The sequence below is a fragment of the Temnothorax americanus genome, unplaced genomic scaffold (genome assembly GCF_048541705.1).
Source record: "Temnothorax americanus isolate GAGA-0224 unplaced genomic scaffold, ASM4854170v1 Scaffold83, whole genome shotgun sequence".
In the NCBI taxonomy this organism is placed as follows: Eukaryota; Metazoa; Arthropoda; class Insecta; order Hymenoptera; family Formicidae; genus Temnothorax; species Temnothorax americanus.
Window position 1 is genome coordinate 62,812 of NW_027509806.1, and position 19,080 is coordinate 81,891.

General features: G+C 41.1%; 1 long non-coding RNA gene across 1 annotated transcript; it reads right to left on the reverse strand.

Annotated features, from left to right (window-relative positions):
* Positions 1-278: 278 nt before the first annotated feature.
* Positions 279-18,576, reverse strand: LOC143907516 (uncharacterized). Its single transcript, XR_013259868.1, has 3 exons — positions 17,028-18,576; positions 16,733-16,920; positions 279-677 (listed from the first exon to the last, which is right to left on the reverse strand). It is a non-coding gene; the product is annotated as an uncharacterized LOC143907516 (long non-coding RNA).
* Positions 18,577-19,080: the final 504 nt, after the last annotated feature.

Here is a 19,080-nt window from a genome sequence, read left to right on the forward strand (position 1 = left end):
CTGCGCGGCCATTTGTACAATTGCCTCGATCGCGAGGAAGACGTTGGCGATGAGCGCGCCCGTGCTTGCGCAAGTTGCCGCGGTGATGCGGCGTCGATATCCGATCGATGCTGCCATCTGATCGGGCGGCGCAACGGTAACGGAATCTCGAACAGTGATCCATCTAACTAATATTCTAATTTTAGATGGAAGTCGACGAATATTACTTGACTACGACTTCACAAAATTTGACTTAAGTCCTATGAACGTTCTTACTCAATGTGATCCTGCTAATGATCGTACCGTTGATGATTGTGTTGCTGGTGATCGTCCCATCGATGACCGTTCTGCTGGTAATCGTCCCGTCGATGACCGTTCTGCTCATTGGTAATTGCTCTGCTGATAATCAACCAGTTGATCGTCCTATAACTTCTCGTTCTACGCAGTTGATTGTCCTACAATTTCTCGTCCTGCAGTTGATCGTCTTACAATTTCTCGTCCTGCAGTTGATCATCTTACAACTTCTCGTCATGCAGTCGATCGTCCTACAACTTCTCGTCATGCAGTCAATCGTACTACAACTTCTCGTCCTGCAGTCAATTGTCTTACAATTTCTTGTCCTGCAGTTGATCGTCTTCTAACTTCTCGTTCTACTGTTGATCGTCCTGGAACTTCTGGTCTTGCAGTTGATCATCCTACTGATAACCATATTGTTGAAAACGTGAGCAATGTTTCAGGTAACAATATTTTAATTAATTATGATTTTATAATTGTATTTAATTTGTACTTGATAATGAATTTTGTAATATAAACCTAATCAGCATTTGTATAATTATAGTTTCAACTTTATTGCTAATACAGCAAAAGCAGTGTTAACACTATATTACTTTTACTGCAATTGGCAATAGTAGCTAAAGAATAAATACTTCTACCCCCAGGTAGAAATCCAGGGGTCGGGGAAGGCGCGTTCCCCGCGGGGGGAACGCCATAAGAGATGGGCGAGGGGGGTCCGGGAGGAGCAGCTGGTGGGGGGGGGACGAGGAGTGGGCGAAATTCACTTCTGGCCCCGGTTACTCTGGAGGGGGTCGGGGGAAGGGGGAGTACCGCGTTACCGACGGTGCGCGAAAAGGGAGCGTCGTCGATCGCGGCGAGGCGCGTACTGTCGCGTCGCCCGCTTTTCTCTGTCTTAACGGGCCGGACGTGGTTTTCCGGCCCCCCGTTTCCCAAACGGCGAAAATCGCGAGTCGTCCTCCCGCGAGGGGGAGCGTCGATCGCGCGCTTCTTCGTCTCAACGGGCCGGACGCGGTTTTCCGACCAGCCTCGTTGTATCGAGAGAGACTGAGAGAGACGATACCGCTCTCTTCGTTCACCCGAACCGTACTGTTCGAGATCCGTCGAACTTTCCTACGCGAAACATCGGCTCGAAAATATTATTATATTTAACATCGAGAAATACCGATGTTTATGTGGTTTGAGCTCTTTCGAACTTGTGCGAAACATACGTTCCCCGCGATCCCCGCGCCCTCGAAGCCCATCGATCGCGATCACGCGTTACGAGAGTGCTCCCTTATTTGTCGAAGCACGGAAACGGCTGTTGTGACGCGTGATATGACCATACGGACGAATAGCGACTCAGCTCTCATCGCGCGTTCGTTCCTGAAAAACAACCCTCTTGAGTAAACGGCGAATTCGCTCGCCGGACATTCAGTCGTTGCTGAGGATTCCCAGCCTCAAGTCGTGGGCCAGAACTTATAGCCGAAAGTCGTCGCGTATCATTCCTCGTCTAAAAGCACGGCTCTCTCCCTCTTAAATCGCTGCTTGAATCGCTACTCGCTCGTTTCGTCTCAAAGTGCGGATCTAAGTTACTTATATTTCTTCATTAAGTGTACTACTTAGCGAGGGGTCCGAAAACTTTCGGTCGTGCTCCGCTCGCGATCGTTCGTCTGCCGCGCGCTAAAGATTTCCGTTCGACGCGTACAAGATCTCCGCTCCGCGAGAGGCTTTGATACGAGAAACCGAGACAAGATTTCCGTTCGCGCTACCTGGCAGAAAAGTACGAACGACTCAGAAGATTTCCGAATCCGCGGCGCACGATCCGTTGTTCCCCCTCGCGTCTTCTCCGTTTTTGAAATAAAGACTATATATTTCTTCGTGCAATCTGTGTTCCGAGTGCTTTAATCCTCATTCCTCCCGCGAATTTACGACTCGCGTTACACACGCTTCTCGCTCAACTCTGAGCGGAATCCAGATTCAGGGCGACCGTCGGAAAGCGACGCCCGAACACGTACGTTTCGCGAATAATTTTTTTATCGCGCGTCCGAACTCGTTCAAGGTCGCTGTCGTCACATCCTCCTTTTGTTTTTCTCGAACGACGCGGCGAGCGGTCGTCGTTTTTCCGGGGAAAGAGTTTATCTGGGTATGGAAAACCAACGTTGAGATAACAAACGCGTATAAAATAAGTTTTGCTTGCGACGGCGCGGCATACGGTGACGCGGATTGACAAATGTATCGTGAGAAAGTGGTGCGAACCGATCGGAACGGGAATAAGTTGTTGTTTAATGCGGTATGAGCGACGAGTACGTAGAACTTTGCAAACCGGTGTTTAATTCTAAAATTAAAAACTGATTGTAAAAATAAGCGAACCGCTTGTGAGGAATTGTTGCAGATCGGATTCGTAGAGAGTTGACGTAACGAGATATATCTGATCCGTCGCGAAATCGGAATCGCCGATCGCCAATCGAACTGGAGGTTTTTCTATTGCCAAATATATTTAAAAAGAATAGAGGACGGTATTTATACGTCTAATTGATTTAGACCCGACAGCGGTGATAATGTAGCAATAGCAATGTGTGTACTCGCGAATGAACGATCACCGTTATTACTCGTCCGAGGAATCAGACGGCGAACTGCGCTGATACGAGCCCATGCCCGCGTTCTCGTCGGATTCGACGACGATGTTAAATTCCGCTAGGGCGCACGATTATACGCGTAAATTGCCGCTCAAGTATCATCATTATTATCAGACGGTGTTCGGAGGAGAGAAGCTACGTAGGATTTACACCTACGGGTCTCGTCGTCTTTTCGATCGAGTGAAATTTAGTGTTCCCGAGGGTGAAAAGCCCTTCTGGATGACATGCAGAAAGAGTGCGACGAATTGTTCGCCGCGGACGTCCGCGACGCGGACGGGTATCGCGCGTGGAGACGACGATGCGACGAGTGTTTCCAGCTCCTGCGGGAGAGCTGTCGAGTCGGACGCTCCGAAGGGCGAGGCAACACCGGAGCCGTGACCGCTCTGGTGGCTCGAATAGCACGACTGGAAGTTTCGAGGGAGGATCTGCGTCGGCGATTCGAACGCGCCGTAGGTGCCGGTTTGGACGGTGAGGGTGCTGGTAGCAGCAGCAGCGTCAGCGGAGGATTTTCGTGGGTCGAGATCGATACGGCGTTCCGAAGTCGCGTGCTCACCGGCGTTGCGACGAACTCGACGTACATCGAACCCGCGCGATTTTTCGAGGATGCGAAGGGCACCGTGCTCGAAAAAGTGCAGGACAATTTGAACAGACACACGTGCTTGAAGGTCATTGTTATGTTCAATGGAGAATTCGTAGCGTACGATAAGATCGACGTGAAGAGTATCGTAACGCGGAACGAACAGCTCATCCAAGCGTCCGATCTGAGCGAGTGGTACGATAGGCGCGTGCGCGACGCGATTCTAGCAGGGTTGGACGAATTTCAGGAACGCGACAGCGGATGGGCGTTGTCTAGAATACTGAACCTAACGCTGAACGTGAACAAGTGTAATCCTATGCGCGTGGGATGTTGGATGGAAATACCGCGAGGTATAAGACTTAAAAAGGCGGTGGTGAACGTGCGATCGGAGAAGGACACGTGTTTCGCACGCGCGGTGGTCGCGGCTCTGTATCCCACCGAGCGGCACGCGGAATGATGCGGCTCGTATCCCGATTACGCGACGGTGTTGAATCTCGACGGGATAAAGTTCCCCATAGATCTGAAACACATCGGAAAGTTTGAACGTCAGAATGACGTATCGATCAATGTGTTCACCACTCAAGAAGAGATTGGAAAGAAAGATAAGTACGGACGGGGCGCCGACGACAACGCGATCGTGCCTCTGCGGTTAACCGACGATAAGAGGGATAGACACGTAAATCTCCTGTATCTGCGCAATACGTTGCGTGGCGTCGTCAACGGGGGTCATTTCGCCTGGCTAAAGAATCTATCGCGATTGGTGAATTCACAATTGACCGTGAGCCGCTGCGCGAAACACGTTTGCGATCGGTAGGTAAAAAAACTGAGGAACAAGGGAACGGAAAGATGTTATTTAATAAATGACGTTACTTCGCAGATGCCTACAATATTTCTAAACGCGCGAAAAGTTGGCCGCTCACAGCGTCGACTGCGGCCGATTGAACGTCTGCGCCATCGTTCTTCCAAACGAGGACGATAAGTGATGTGTATGAAGTTAGCACATCAATTGTCAGCATATCAAAAAAAAAGTAGAGTTCTCTTTGCATACAACCGAGTTCTATAGTTCCTGATAATTTTTAACAATAGTTCTGGTCATTAAATATAAATAAACGAAAGTTGAGAAATGATATGCTAACTTCCCGCGAAGTTAGCATATCATAATTTTTTCAGAATGAATTTTATAGTTCTTGACGAGTTCTATAGTTCTGTAATATAGTTCTGACCATTAACTATCTCTAAATAATTATAAACAAATATTATCAGCATATCACTCGTACTAGAGTGATATGCTATGGTTCTGCGAGAAGTTCTCGGCTCGTTTAAAATTTTAAACAATAGTTCTGAACTCCCTGACGATAGTTACGTACAGTTCTGACCACTGGCTACCTTTAAATAATTATTAACAATTATTATCAGCATATCACTCGAACTAGAATGATATGCTACGCTTTTGCGACAAGTTCTCGGTTTGTTTGAAATTTTAAACAATAGTTCTGAACTCTCTGACGATAGTTCCGTACATTTCTGACCACTGGCTACCTTTAAATAATTATTAAAAAATATTAATAGCATACTCGTACTAGAGTGATATGCTATGTTTCTGCGAGAAGTTCTCGGCTAGTTCGAAATTTTAAACAATAGTTCTGAACTCCCTGACAATAGTTCCGTACAGTTCTGACCATTAATAATCTCTAAATAATTATTAACAATTATTACCAGCATATCACTCGTACTAAAGTAATATGCTATACTTCTGCGACTAGTTCTCGGCTCGTTCGAGATTTTAAACAATAGTTCTGAACTCCCTGACGATAGTTCCGTACAGTTCTGACCACTGGCAACCTTTAAATAATTATTAACAATTATTATCAGCATATCACTCGAATTAGAATGATATGCTACGCTTTTGCGACAAGTTCTCGGCTCGTTTGAAATTTTAAACAATAGTTCTGAACTCCCTGACGATAGTTCCGTACATTTCTGACCACTGGCTACCTTTAAATAATTATTAAAATATATTAATAGCATACTCGTACTAGAGTGATATGCTATGTTTCTGCGAGAAGTTCTCGGCTAGTTCGAAATTTTAAACAATAGTTCTGAACTCCCTGACGATAGTTCCGTACAGTTCTGACCATTAATAATCTCTAAATAATTATTAACAATTATTACCAGCATATCACTCGTACTAAAGTAATATGCTATACTTCTGCGACTAGTTCTCGGCTCGTTCGAGATTTTAAACAATAGTTCTGAACTCCCTGACGATAGTTCCGTACAGTTCTGACCACTGGCTACCTTTAAATAATTATTAACAATTATTATCAGCAAATCACTCATACTAGAATAATATGCTATGCTTCTGCAATAAGTTCTCGGCTCGTTCGAGATTTTAAACAATAGTTTTAAACTCCTTGACGATAGTTCCGTACAGTTCTGACCACTGACTACCTTTAAATAATTATTAACAATTATTATCAGCATATCACACGTACTAGAGTGATATGCTATGTTTCTGCGATAAGTTCTCGGCTCGTTCGAAATTTTAAACAATAGTTCTAAACTCCCTGACGATAGTTCCGTACAGTTCTGACCACTGACTACCTTTAAATAATTATTAACAATTATTATCAGCATATCACTCGTACTAGAGTGATATGCTATGCTTTTGCGATAAGTTCTCGGCTCGTTCGAGATTTTAAACAAGAGTTCTAAACTCCCTGACGATAGTTCCGTACAGTTCTGACCACTGGCTACCTTTAAATAATTATTAACAATTATTATTAGCATATCACTCACACTAGAATGATATGCTATGCTTCTGCGATAAGTTCTCGGTTCGTTCGAGATTTTAAACAATAGTTCTAAACTACCTGACGATAGTTCCGTACAGTTCTGACCACTGGCCACCTTTAAATAATTATTAACAATTATTATCAGCATATCACTCGTACTAGAGTGATATGATATGCTTCTGCGATAAGTTCTCGGCTGGTTCGAGATTTTAAACAATAGTTCTAAACTCCCTGACGATAGTTCCGTACAGTTTTGACTATTGGCCACCTTTAAATAATTATTAACAATTATTATCAACATATCACGCGTACTAGAGTGATATGTTATGCTTCTGCGATAAGTTCTCGGCTCGTTCGAGATTTTAAACAATAGTTCTAAACGCCCTGACGATAGTTTCGTACAGTTCTGACCATTAATTATCTTTAAATAATTATTAACAATTATTATCAGCATATTACTCGTACTAGAGTGATATGCTATGCTTCTGCGATAAGTTCTTGGCTCGTTCGAAGTCTTACCACTGTTACTCACCTTTACGATAGTTCCGTACGTTCTGACCACTGGCCACCCTTAAATATTATTAACCAGTATCACATATCACTCGTACTAGAGTGATATGCTATGCTTCTGCGATAAGTTCTCGGCTCGTTCGAGATTTTAAACAATAGTTCTAAACTCCCTGACAATAGTTCCGTACAGTTCTGACCACTGGCCACTTTTAAATAATTATTAACATTTATTATTAGCATATCACTCGTACTAGAGTGATATGCTATGTTTTTGCGATAAATTCTCGGCTCGTTCGAAATTTTAAACAATAGTTCTAAACTCCCTGACGATAGTTCCGTACAGTTCTGACCACTGGCCACCTTTAAATAATTATTAACAATTATTATCAACATATCACTCGTACTAGAGTAATATGCTATACTTCTGCGACTAGTTCTCGGCTCGTTCGAGATTTTAAACAATAGTTCTGAACTCCCTGACGATAGTTCCGTACAGTTCTGACCACTGGCTACCTTTAAATAATTATTAACAATTATTATCAGCATATCACGCGTACTAGAGTGATATGTTATGCTTCTGCGATAAGTTCTCGGCTCGTTCGAGATTTTAAACAATAGTTCTAAACTCCCTGACGATAGTTCCGTACAGTTCTGACCATTAATTATCTCTAAATAATTATTAACAATTATTATCAGCATATCACTCGTACTAGAGTGATATGCTATGCTTCTGCGATAAGTTCTTGGCTCGTTCGAGATTTTAAACAATAGTTCTAAACTCCCTGACGATAGTTCCGTACAGTTCTGACCACTGGCCACTTTTAAATAATTATTAACAATTATTATCAGCATATCACTCGTACTAGAGTGATATGCTATGTTTCTGCGATAAGTTCTCGGCTCGTTCGAAATTTTAAACAATAGTTCTAAACTCCCTGACGATAGTTCCGTACAGTTCTGACCACTGGCCACCTTTAAATAATTATTAACAATTATTATCAACATATCACTCGTACTAGAGTGATATGCTATGCTTCTGCGATAATATCAAAGAGATCGAATTGAGCACCGTCATTGACGGAAATTTCTCGATAAATGTAAGTCGATCTGTAAATGAGCCCAGTATCGATACTTCGACCACAACGAATAATATCAATCTTGTGATATCTGCGGAAAATGGCATAGTATACGGCCAGAGGAGAAATGTTATGGTAAGCGTAATTATTGGAAGTTGCGCACAGGATGGTCAGACGTAATTGCTGAAACAATCTGGGTACAGCACCAGATCGACTGTGTGTTCTGTTTCAAAAATAACAGCGTTTATCGTAGTGCCATTAGCCGTCAATTTTTAACGTTTTTTGGTCACTGCGTCGAATGTAAAGCCAGAATCAATGGTTGCTTGCTAAGAGAACCAGCAAAAGCGGTTGATGTAGTGCTGACATGTCCCATCGAGGGTATTAATTCTCGCATGCATTCAGAAAAGAAACGAAGGCACTTGAAGGGAAAAAGGCGTTGCAAAATGGCCGATGCTATGATCAATGGAAGAAAAGACGCGGTAATTTTACGACGCAAAGAGGCTGGTCGGTTAAAAAAATTTGGAGGAAAGAATCCACCGATTTTGCTAAGTACCGCAGTCTTGCGCAAAGCCAAAGAACAGCGCCTCTTGGCGAAGTATGACTTTAAATTCTCAAATCCTGCATTAAATTTATACAACAGCTCTCAAAACGGTAAATATGCTAGATATATTCTATTTATAGCATTGCTGAAATTTAATTGCATCTACTGGACGCCAGAACAAACGCAAATTTTTTCAGCGCGCTGCCGTAACAACAGAAACGCAACGCTCGCTCTTGATGCCACAGGTAGAATTGTTAAACGTGAAAAATCACATGATCCACACGTTTTTCTGTACCAATGCGTACTTATAACGAGCCAAGGAAGCGTGCCTATATTTCAGATGGTGACGGCTGATCATCGAGCGCTGAATATCGCTAATTTGTTACGATTGATCCTCGCCGCGAATTTACCGATTCCACCCATTGTAGTTACGGACTTTGGATGGGCGCTTCTCATAGCGGTAACTGAAATATTTGGTAGGTGTTCGAGTTTCGGCGATTACCTAAAAAAATGCTACGATGCGGTCTTACACGGATCAGTTACGTTGCCATCGACGTATATGAGATTGGACGTAAGTCATGTTATAGCCATGGTATCACGCTGGAATCGCCTCAAAGGAAAAAAGAAAATCCTCATGCGACGATTTTATTTAAGGTGCGTCGCACAAATGTATCGAATTTCGACCATGGATGAATTATCGAACTTCGTCAAATTTGTTCTTTTCGTCGCTCTCAGTCATTGCATCGGCCACACCCCGTCCAACGATATTCTACCTTTCCCAATGAACGAATTCGATTTTTAAACGACAGAATAAAAGGCGTGCCAATTAATATGGAAGAAGTCGACGACAATGATGCCGATGATGAATTTTCTGAGAATAAAAATATAGAGAAAGAGGAGCATTTTACAGATAACGAAGACTTTAATTCAGATTGGAAAACCTGGAGTGACGATCTGTACAGTGCAGCGAGAGAAATAGCGAATGATTCATCGGTCGGTGATACGATAAACGCCTGCTATAATGAGGACTTCGCTAAGAGGCTCAAGAGGTACTTACTACCTTATGTGGCATTATGGACGGGAGTGATGTTGCCCATTTTTGGAAAAGGGTCAACAATAGCAACATCGGCTGCCGTAAAATCAGAGTTTTGCGATATAATAAAGCGTGCGTTCAAGGGCGAATTGCCTATGAGAGTGGACAATTTCGTTTTCAAACACCTCGATCATATCGATAATAAACTCAAGCTGCTTTCGAATGAATCGGATATTCAATCGGCTGACGAAAGAAAACAACTGCCGGAGATCACGGATAGCTCCCAGTCTACTTTGCTGCCAGCAGCATTATTTACAAACGAGATATCGTATGCTATCAAAAGTGAAAATGCGTGCAACACTCCCAATAAAACTGCAGATACATTGAATATTGGTGTCGTTGATCTGCCGCAGTTATTGGAAACAATTTCTTCAATAACAGCCACCGACAAAATAATTTCATTACATCAAAATGATAACGAAAAATGTCTTGATTACGATAACAAATCAATTACGAAAGAGTCAGAGACAATAGTCACTATTCAAAAGTCGCCAAGCACATCACCCATAGTAGATGAAATATCTTTTAAAAGGCACTATGCTATGGACCAAAATATTCCAGCTAATAATGACTGGATTGTACGTGAAACATGGGGTGGTTTCGAAAAAAACGTGAAAAGCATCGAGAACGATGAACCGCCGAAACCGAAACGGTTGAAATCGACATACTTGGACAATTGTCCCGAATGGGATTTTATTAAAAACTCCAAGATCGGACGCATCCCCTTTCTTAAAAATGGAAATATCTCGACACCTGTGAATATGGGTGCCTATAATTTAAACATACGAAACTCATGTCCTTTTGATTCGATGTTTCGTGTCCTGGTCAGCGGAATTTTGGGTAACCGCCTGTATCGAGAAAAAACAACCTCGACTAATTGTCCCATCATACAACTGTGTCACAATGTAATCGCTGCTAAAAAATTAACAGCGAAGCATTACAAGCTGAGAGCAGAAATCTTAAAAAAAATTGCGATGTTTGAGATCAAAAGCTACACCAGGAAGATCAAGTCACTCGACGTAAAAGGTAATGCTGCCCATCTCGCCCAGATAATTTTAAGATCGGAACCTAGTTATTCAAACAAAGTTGAGTGTTCTTGTGGATATGCCAACGGCAATACGTACGCTTTGCTGGATGTCAATATTGACATAGTTTTACATGGTAGATTCTATCAAATGCAAGCGGCAATTGACGATAATTTACGTGTAGGTAGATCTTGTTTCAGGTGCAAAAAATTAATTGAAAATTACACAGATCACGGCTCCCACTTGATCATTGATACAAGTATTGTGACCGATAATCGTTACAAAAACAAAAGCAGGATCATTGTCCACACGTTAGGTTCTATTGCAAAAATCATAACGATAGGACAAAAATCCTATATACTACTGGGTGTGGTCGATTACGATGAGAAAAAAGAGCATTATATCGCTTATGCACTAGCAGGGGTATACTGGTACTGCTATGATGACCTGTTACTAACTCGTAAGTCAGTGAATCCCACAACAAAGATAACGCCTCATATTATTATGTACGCGATATGCAGCGATACGCTGCACTAATTAAACGTTTATTGATTTGCACGTCTTTTTATTTTTACGCTAAAAATTATTATTTTTAAAAACAATATATTAAAAATATATAAAAAAATTAGTAAAAAATATAAAAAAATTTAAAAATAAAAAAATATATAAAAAATAGAAAAATACAAAAAATTTAAAAAAAGGAACCGATTCTCCATCACGTCCGCGTTCGTGGTTCTGAATTCGACGGAGAGTGGGGCAAATTTTAATATAAAAAAAGTAATGTAAACTCTATATACAATATCTACTATATTGACAACACCTTGACCTTTTTTTCCAGATATACATCCAGCATACTTTTCTAAAAATTTTAGACATTTGACTGCAACATTATAATAATAACTCTGGTATTTACGCCGCGCGGGAATTTATGTCGCAAAAGTCAGAAAAAATAGAAAGAATCAAGGCATTTGCTCGCAATCACTCTGTCATGTGTCTTTATGCTATAATTAGTATTGTGTTGCAATTTCCTTCTATTAATATTAACGAAATAATCGTGAGTTGAATCAATTTCTCAATGTAGAAAGCTTGATCATATATTAAGACCTATGTAAAATAGTTATTGTAAAAAACGTAAAAAGTTCAATAATATTTACATGATACATAAGTGTAGAAAAATAGTAAAGAATAGAATACAACAAAATATAAGTGCATAGCTCTTGTATTCTTTGTTCAGCTTGATATCTTTTATATTCCACCTGTTTCAGATATACGACATTTTTAGCGAGCGGAACTTATGCCATAGTAGAAACAGTCTGTAAACATCAAAATCTCCTAAGTGTTCTAAAGGTAGTCAATGGTCAGAGCTGTGCGGAACTATTGTCAGGGAGTTTAGAACTATTGTTTAAAATCTCGAACGAGCCGAGAACTTATCGCAGAAGCATAGCATATCACTCTAGTACGAGTGATATGCTGATAATAATTGTTAATAATTATTTAAAGGTGGCCAGTGGTCAGAACTGTACGGAACTATCGTCAGGGAGTTTAGAACTATTGTTTAAAATTTCGAACGAGCCAAGAACTTATCGCAGAAGCATAGCATATCACTCTAGTACGAGTGATATGCTGATAATAATTGTTAATAATTATTTAGAGATAATTAATGGTCAGAACTGTACGGAACTATCGTCAGGGAGTTTAGAACTATTGTTTAAAATCTCGAACGAGCCGAGAACTTATCGCAGAAGCATAACATATCACTCTAGTACGCGTGATATGCTGATAATAATTGTTAATAATTATTTAAAGGTGGCCAGTAGTCAAAACTGTACGGAACTATCGTCAGGGAGTTTAGAACTATTGTTTAAAATCTCGAACGAGCCGAGAACTTATCGCAGAAGCATATCATATCACTCTAGTACGAGTGATATGCTAATAATAATTGTTAATAATTATTTAAAGGTGGCCAGTGGTCAGAACTGTACGGAACTATCGTCAGGGAGTTTAGAACTATTGTTTAAAATCTCGAACGAACCGAGAACTTATTGCAGAAGCATAGCATATCATTCTAGTGTGAGTGATATGCTGATAATAATTGTTAATAATTATTTAAAGGTAGCCAGTGGTCAGAAATGTACGGAACTATCGTCAGAGAGTTCAGAACTATTGTTTAAAATCTCGAACGAGCCGAGAACTTATCGCAGAAGCATAGCACATCACTCTAGTACGAGTGATATGCTGATAATAAATGTTAATAATTATTTAAAGGTGGCCAGTGGTCAGAACTGTACGGAACTATTGTCAGGGAGTTTAGAACTATTGTTTAAAATCTCGAACGAGCCGAGAACTTATCGCAGAAGCATAGCATATCACTCTAGTACGAGTGATATGCTGATAATAATTGTTAATAATTATTTAAAGGTGGTCAGTGGTCAGAACTGTACGGAACTATCGTCAGGGAGTTTAGAACTATTGTTTAAAATTTCGAACAAGCCAAGAACTTATCGCAGAAGCATAGCATATCACTCTAGTACGAGTGATATGCTAATAATAATTGTTAATAATTATTTAGAGATAATTAATGGTCAGAACTGTACGCAACTATCGTCAGGGAGTTTAGAACTATTGTTTAAAATCTTGAACGAGCCGAGAACTTATCGCAGAAGCATAACATATCACTCTAGTACGCGTGATATGCTGATAATAAATGTTAATAATTATTTAAAGGTGGCCAGTAGTCAAAACTGTACGGAACTATCGTCAGGGAGTTTAGAACTATTGTTTAAAATCTCGAACGAGCCGAGAACTTATCGCAGAAGCATATCATATCACTCTAGTACGAGTGATATGCTAATAATAATTGTTAATAATTATTTAAAGGTGGCCAGTGGTCAGAACTGTACGGAACTATCGTCAGGGAGTTTAGAACTATTGTTTAAAATCTCGAACAAACCGAGAACTTATCGCAGAAGCATAGCATATCATTCTAGTGTGAGTGATATGCTGATAATAATTGTTAATAATTATTTAAAGGTAGCCAGTGGTCAGAAATGTACGGAACTATCGTCAGAGAGTTCAGAACTATTGTTTAAAATTTCAAACGAGCCGAGAACTTGTCGCAAAAGCGTAGCATATCATTCTAGTTCGAGTGATATGCTGATAATAATTGTTAATAATTATTTAAAGGTAACCAGTGGTCAGAACTGTACGTAACTATCGTCAGGGAGTTCAGAACTATTGTTTAAAATTTTAAACGAGCCGAGAACTTCTCGCAGAACCATAGCATATCACTCTAGTACGAGTGATATGCTGATAATATTTGTTTATAATTATTTAGAGATAGTTAATGGTCAGAACTATATTACAGAACTATAGAACTCGTCAAGAACTATAAAATTCATTCTGAAAAAATTATGATATGCTAACTTCGCGGGAAGTTAGTATATCATTTCTCAACTTTTGTTTATTTATATTTAATGACCAGAACTATTGTTAAAAATTATCAGGAACTATAGAACTCGGTTGTATGCAAAGAGAACTCTACTTTTTTTTTGATTTGCTGACAATTGATGTGCTAACTTCATACACATCATTATGTCGTGGCGACAGAATTCTTTCACGAATTCGGATATTGCGTCTTTGCGCGCCGAGCGTGTCGCAGCATTTCTTATGTTTCACACTACGTTATGTTTTCCATATTATTTACTACTCTCATGTTTGGTTTTAAGTTCTCTCGTGTAATTCGCGTTTACTTCATTCTCCGTAAGGTAATTCGAGTTAGTATCGTCGCTATATTTTTGTTAATATTTTTGTGTTTTTTGTAAAATTAATATGTGTTCAATTTCAATGATTTTATTTTTTTTATTGACACAGTGCAACACAAACATTACAATGTAATAATTATGGCGTATGCCGTATGTGAACTGTGATGTTTGTTGTATATTTGTGGGGCCCTGAAAAGGGCCGTTTGTGTGTGTTAATGTGGTTCTGAAAAGGGCCGTTTTTTAGGTCCTAGTGTTGGATAGGGCGTTCGCCCCAGATGAGACACGGCTCCATTTGTGTGCGGTGGAGTGGCTGGCGTGACCCCCAAGGGCCAGCTTTTCTGCACGCAGGCGGTGTTCCCGGCGGCGTGTAGGACCCGCGATGGTTGAAGTCCTCGTTCTCGGTCTGCGTAACCCGAGTATCTACCAGGCTCGAGATACACGCCTGTGTTCCCCTTTCGGTGGTCGGCGCCTCCCACTCACTATCTGTCTGCGTCTCTGCTCCACTCGTGGAAGACCGGGTCTGGAGGCCGCGGTGGACCCGCGACGATGGTGGCACGGTCTGTGTGCCTCGTGAGCGGAGGTCTCCTGGCGACGCAGGTAGCGGTGACAGCAAAGACGGCACCTTGTACCGCGGTGAAGTGTAGCGGCGCAGGCGGATGTCCCACGTTTTCAGGTGCGCTCTCGGTGGACGCGTGGGTGGCCACGGCGAAGATTCGAGCCGTATCAGCTTCCACGCTACGGACAGGTGCTCCTGTGGCTGCGCTGGTTGTTTGGGCGGCAGCGACGGGCGTGAAGTCGGCGGCTTGGTCCTGTCGTACTTTCTCAGCGTGGTTACTTCCAAGAAGGCTTCTTCTGTGCTGTAACACAGCTGGGTGAAGAAAGTCAAAAATGCCGTTGCTGTCAGCCTTTATATACACCTCCTTGCCGAACTTCTTTTACGCAAAAGCTCAGCCGCTTAGCGGTGTGAGCTTGTTGTTATCTTTGTGTCATCCTGGGAGCACGTGCTTGTTGTGCGCGACCGGTTGCCGTGCTGCGGGCGCTTACGCCCGGCAGGACGCGTGGAACGGGTTGCCGTTTCGTAGGGACGCGCCTATATGCGCGCGGTGTAGCGGTTGAACCGCCGTCTCTCGGGGCGCTCACAGCCGCCACAATAATAATTAATATATTTATAATAATTAATATATATGTATATTAATGATTTAAATTGGTTGACTTTTTTGTTTCTTTATTATGCTCATTTATTTGTAGAATTATTAAATTTTTTTCTTTTATATTGAAAAAATTTATTAGTATGTAATATATACATATATATACAATGTACATGTTATACGTCTTTATGACATATTTTATAATTCTTGACATGTGTTTGACACTTAGACATGTGTTGTGTGGATAATCACTTTCCTGCACAACAAGGTGTTTCCTATAACCCTATCATTTAGATTACTATTTTTTTTAATCAGATGGTGTATTTTTATTAACGTACAATAATGTAATTTATTAAACAACAAATTTAATTATATAGGATATTATTTTTTTATGAACTACATTGCTACGTTAATAAAAATATACCATCCCATTTAAAAGAATGTTGATGATTTTGAAATCTCATAAAATACGAAAAAAATTCTGCATATCATAATATTTGCCCCTTTGAAACGAACAATTTTCCTTTTGGTATTTTTTTGTGTCATTAAAAATAACAGAAATTATGCAGTTCGCAAAACGCAAGACACACGCACAGTCTACATGTCAATCTAATCTCTTTGTGTATACAGGTTAGATTGACATAGACTGGGCCTTACACCGTAGCGCATAGTGCAGACATTGTGTGCAACTGCATTCGCGCAAGTACACGGTGATTGGCAGTCCATTCTGTGGTGGGGGTATTCCATAATTTTGGTATTTCGCTCTTATCGCCCTATCCGGTCAAAAATAGAGAGACTCTACTGTATACTTTTCCTAAGTTTATGGTCGGTGCAGTTTTTTATTGGAATATAATAACTTTTATTTCAGCCGTCTTATTTCAACTAACCTCGGATTTAGAATTAAAGTCCTTGCGTTGCATTTAATAATAAAATTTAACTAAAAAAATGGCGATATATATTTTAAGACTTTGTAACATTTTAAGACAAAAATTCTAATAAAAAAATACGGAGGCTATAATAGTGAATAAGCGCACAAAATTCTAACCACTTTAAACTTTTCTCATTTGAAAACTATTATAGCCTCGGGATTTTTGTATTAAAATTTTTGTCTTAAAATGTTACAAAACATTTATCATTAAAATATTTATCGCCAGTTTAATTACATTCTGTATAGTTAAAAAAAATATTACAAAATTTCACAAATATGAAAGAATTCTATAAAAATATAATATTATTGGAAGGAGCTAATTTTGCATTTGGCTAATTGGGTGTATAATCAAAAATAAATTTATACACGTATTTGTGTGCATGTACTTACCTCCGTTTCTGTACAAGCTTTTATAGTAGCTAATTTTCCTTCAACAACTGGGTTTTGTCGATAACCTTCTGTTGTTTTTTAATTGTTTTCGTCCTCGTCGGTTATTTCTGATGCAGAAAATAGAAGTGACGATGGCAGAACTTTTGGCCTCTCTTTTTCTATTCTACGTTGCAAATCCTCTAACGTTTCTGTAAATATAATTGATTATCACAAATTTGCGCAAATAAGGGAGAAGAGAGTGGTTGCGTTAGTGGCTAAAGACATATACAAGTTACAACGAGTTACATCAAGTTACCGGGCTCTGTCCATCCTAGTCTCCACTTCAGGTTTTTTCAAGCTTCCCTTTATAGAGCTGGCCAGACTCTACGACGAAGATCCTGCTTGACCCCTGTCTTCTGCCGCCAACGCTCCTCTTCCCTCTTGAGCTTTGCGCGTTTGAGTCTTCCTTCTTCGGGATCAGAGGGGGAAATACTTCCGTGGACCCATCGCTCCAAGAGCTCTCTGTCCCCTGGCATTCGCCCTCAGTCTCACGGGAAAACCACGGTCAAAAACCGTGAGAGAGGCAGTCCAGAAAGGTTTCCCAGGAGAAGACTGAAATTCCCCTGCCGTCATGCCTTATCCGTAAGATGTTAATATCTGTAACAAAAACATTTAAAAACGCAAAAAAATCAAACAAAAACAAATTAGTAATTTCCTAATTATAATTAAAGTATGGGCTCAGACTCATTTCCCGAGAAACTATTTTGATCAATAAAACCGAGCGTCTTCGTACGCTCGATCGCTATTCTAAGCGACGTTACTCCTTCAACTTGAAGGGAGTGCTTCACAAAGCCGTCGGTCAACGCAGCGACGAATTGAGAGCTTGCAATTTTATCGCGAACTTCATGCGAGCATTCGGGATACGCCTTCTGCGATAATCTCTCTAAATCCGCGCCCAACGCTGCGAAATCTTCGCCCGAGCGCTGTTTCGCCTTTAACTCTGCGTAAGAGAGAAATTCGATCTCGTCGGCGTACGCATCAAGTAATGAACGCGCCTTTCCCCGTAAACACGACGCCAAGACAACCGCTTTTTCCGCCTCACTCCATCTATTCGCAATGGCAATTAGCGAGAATTGTGAAAGAAACTCGCGTAACGGTGCCGTCCCGTCGTACGTATCAAGCTTTAATTTTATTCCGCGAGAAATTCCGTCTCCGGACGCGTCTACACCCGCGCCCGTCACTCGCACCGCGCCGCTCGCGTTTTCGAGTGAAAGAAAGTTATTGGAGGGACTTAGCTCTGAAATACTCTCCTCGATGTAACGAAGCTGGTCATCGCGCTGCTGGATTATCGTCGCAAATTCAGTTTCCCTCTGCGTGCGCTCCGCGCGCATCTCACGGATCTCCTGCATCACCGCCTGCAGTGTGATCACTTCCGCCGTCATCTCCGGAGCGTTCGATTGTGGAGTCGCTGACCGGAGCCGTTTTCTCGTGGGAGCGGTCGAAGCCATCTCGTCTTAATCAGCGCAGCTCGTCTCTTGTACCCCGGACGAGCCCCCAAAATGTTGCGCTCGCCGAGTCGTTCGTTCACACACTTCTCACTCACTCGCTCGCACTCCCGACGCTCACGGAAATAATAGAAACACTGCAGTTATAACAAGAATAATCTCAATGTTTATTATAACGTCGCGATACAGGAGAGCGTGGACACACGTCCAAACGGTCCAGCAGCTCAAGACAAAATCATCAGTTGTTTTATTAAATCAATAAGATCAATAACTGGCTCGTTACTAAGGACAGGCTACATTCGACTCTCCGTTGCACGCTTCAGCTCGGTGTCGGAAAGGTATATCGGGCGGCATGCACGCAACACTATTATTATACATTTAGTGTATGAAATCAAAATTATTTAATTAACAATTTTTCATAAAGCGCATAAATAATTTTTTTTTATTTTTTAAATATTTTTTAGTTTTTTTTTAAGTCGGTTCTATTTGAAAATTTTTTTTTATTTTATACTTTTTTAGTGCTTCATCAGTACCCTGATGTTCTAGCGCGATATCAAGAGACACGGTAGTGTCTCGCGCCAAGTACACGCGGAGCGAGACCGACCGTGACTCTTTTACGCGACGCGACGGGTTGCGAGTACCCGAGATGTTGAGATCTCGATAACGAGTGAACGGATCAAGTTCTAAGTAGGCTTGATCGATAGCTTGAGGTCCAATTAGGGGGGGGGGGGTTTCTCTCATAATATTCCGCTACGTGCCCTACGAGCGGAGATATTGCGACGCAAAGTCCAAATGTGAAAATTTTTTATTAAGATACTTCTTCTTCTACTTCTAACGCCGACGTTTTATATGATGACGTCATAA